Source organism: Echinops telfairi, unplaced genomic scaffold (genome assembly GCF_000313985.2).
Source record: "Echinops telfairi isolate 266 unplaced genomic scaffold, ASM31398v2 ScPeMD7_18;HRSCAF=68, whole genome shotgun sequence".
NCBI lineage: Eukaryota > Metazoa > Chordata > Mammalia > Afrosoricida > Tenrecidae > Echinops > Echinops telfairi.
In genome coordinates this window covers 46,049,535-46,052,685 of record NW_022103915.1, presented here as the reverse complement: position 1 = coordinate 46,052,685, position 3,151 = coordinate 46,049,535, and positions in this window count along the sequence as shown.

Sequence of the window (3,151 nt, the reverse complement as noted above, 5' to 3'; positions counted from 1 at the left end):
CGTCTCTCTTGGCTCACTCTGCCCAGCCTGCCTGCGTCTCCCTCAGGTCCAGGGCACGCCACGAGCTGTGCTTGTTCAAGGTGCACTACTCTTTACCTCGGAGTCTGAAGTTAAAGAGCATATTTTCAGAAAGGTCTTTCCCACCACCCGATCCATGTTCTTGTACCTGTGACTTTAAACACAAGGTCTACCATTGGCAGGTAGACATTTCCCTAGGAAACTTTTACGTCAGCCGGTGCTACTATGAAGATTTTATTCAAAGTCTGGTTCTTGGCCGGCTATGAAGATTTTATTCAAAGTCTGGTTCTTGGCCGGCTGCTGGAGAAGAAGGTTGCTATTGGCTGCTGTTAAATTGCCTTCAACTCACGTCAACCTCCTGTACATGTAATGGACCACAACTCTGCCCAGTCCTGTGCCATTTTCCTGATCATTAATATTGCAAGTCCGGGTAGGCAGCAATATGAATTTTAACAATGGACAAGAATGAAAGAAGAAAATACCTGAAACCATTGTAAACTTTGTTTTATAAAACTCTTGTTTTAGTTGTGTGTGTGTGTGTGTGAGAGAGAGAGAGAGAGAGAGAAAGAAAGAGTATTGGCTCACAAGGTAAAATAGATGTATCACTGTAGGTCAAATTTAAAAGCAGATGTTGCAAAGTTATTATCCCAGAACATTCATTAGGAATAAGCACCCTGGATCATAGTCTTCTATTATTATTTTAAACAAAATATAGAAACTCAAAAGTTCCAGTGAACTTTTTTTCACCATTCCCTTGGTTTATGCCTATTAGTTTCCATAAACTTTTGTCCACATTAACAGCATCATTTTTCAAAGAAGGGAAAGTTCTTAGAGTAAAATATCTTACAAATATTTTATAAGGGGTGAGTTATTTATGTGTGGAAATCAATGTTGTTTAAGCACACAAAGGCATGACAGAAACCAGGAGGTCTGAAGTCTTACCATGCATTCTCTTTTCATAACTTTCCACATCACCAATTTACATTATGGCTAGAAATAAATCATCCATGTTTACTTAAACACTAAAAGCACAGAACACATTTATTTTATTGTATAAAACTCTACTGGAAAAATCCTGGTTGCTTAGGACAGTAATCCTCCATCCATGCACAAAATACCATCTCCATGTGCTGTTTTCTATTCTCAGTTTCACTCACTGCAGGGCTGCCCTTTAACCTACCTTTGCTCTAAAGCTGAGATCTGACACGGCGCCAGTCCTACCCAAGCCAGAGCAGACAGCTGCCTCTGGGTATGATTTGACTGCAATCAAAGGACAGTCTCCCCTGAAGCATTGACCCCACTGCCTGATTTCTCACTATCAGAGGGACTCATTTGGTCTCAGGCATTATCCTCCAAAAGACCCTTGTGTAAAACCATATACCTTGTCAGGAAGTAGCCATTCTAACCCCGTGTGACTCCAGGGCCATCCCTGCCCACCAACATTCTCAGCCTTTGACTCAGGCTTCTTAGGGAGATGCCCTGTCAGGGACCTGTATAACTATGTGAATCAGAAGAAATGGCCTTTACTTCACCAACCTACAGCCAGAATCCACTTGGGAAAAATATGTCCCACATACTTATATCAAAATCCATATGACCCCCATTTCCCCCCTTGATTTTCACATGTCTTCCATTAGTAAACATCCATCCCTACCCACTGCCCTGGAGGTGATTCCAACTCAAAGTCTCAATAAAAAGTTCAAAGCAGAAAAGCAATTGGTCATGAGAGGGTTAAATCCTAATCCACCAGCCAGTAAACTGGTTCATTAGATGAGTTTAAAACTCAGGATTAGGACCTTGAATAAATTAGACCTGAAAGTTTTGTGGTTCAAACATACCCAATGGAAACATGGAAGAGAGACCTGGTCATCTCCTACTATTCAGATAACAGCCAAGACCACTCTACTCAAACACCTGGGGCTGCCTTGAGTCAAAGTTACTGCAACAGTGATGGGTCTGGGTTCTGTTTGTTTGGATCGCAGGCTGCCAGGAGAGAGAAAAGAAACTCTGGTGATTGAATGGTAACCCACTAGGGTGCTAGCCTCGAGGTCGGCTGTTTAAACTCACGCTTATCTCTATGGTAGGGCTCCTGGTAGGGCCGTGGTCTGCTGACCATAAGATCCTAGCAGTTCAAGACCACTAGCTGCTCCACATGAGAGAAATGACGCTTTCTACTTGGGTGTAGAGATTTACAGTCTCCAAAAGCTACAGAGGCAGTACTACAGCCCTAGTTGCTACGAGTTAGAATTGACTGAGTGGCATTGACCTTTTTTTTTTTTTTGGAGGGTTGCTATGTGTCATCATCTACTGGATGGCAGTGAGTTTGGACTTTTGAGCAGCTCCAAGGAAGATGAGGGAGAAAAGACCTGGAGATCTACACCTGCAAAGATGGCAATCTAAAAAACAATGGGCTGTTCTGTTCTGTTCTGTTCCATCGGGTTACTATGAATCAGAATCGGTTCAACAGCACACAAGAGCAACATGCTGGGAGACAATAGCAAGTCCTATTGATCTAAGTGCCTAGACCAGAGGGAGAGAGAGAAGGGCTAGACACAAACCTCTCTACTTAGCAATTTTGTCCTGCCTATAAATATGATCCCTGTTAACTGGGGATCATTTGCGAAGCCACATGAATCCAAGCCAACATTTCTGCTGTAGTCTATTCAACTCCATTCCCATGCTGCCACCCTGTTGAGGTTGCGGGCATTGCCCCACAGCCACATTCAAGCACAATGGCTCAGAAGTCAATGTTTGGACTATAGAAACCATCCAGGTTTGGATGCTCATCGGGCTTATGTGTCACCCTTTCATTTCCATTGTAATTATGTTTAGAACTGGCCTGGCCCTTCTTTGAGCCAGCTTTGTTTTTACAATCAATTCCAAAGATATATTCCGCTTGAGCAAAACCAGCACCGCCCTGTAGCCTAAGCCAGTAATGAAAAGAGGAACACTGGATTTGAAAAGCCATAAAAGAAAACAAAACCAGACAGAGATCAGGTCTGTTTCTTGGGACATTACAACTTTACACTCTGTGGTCCATCACTTTTTATTGAAGAGGACGACCGGTGGATTTTGTTAGATAAAATCTCTCCATAGCTGATTTAAGTAAAATGTTATTTTGGTTTGGTTTGGG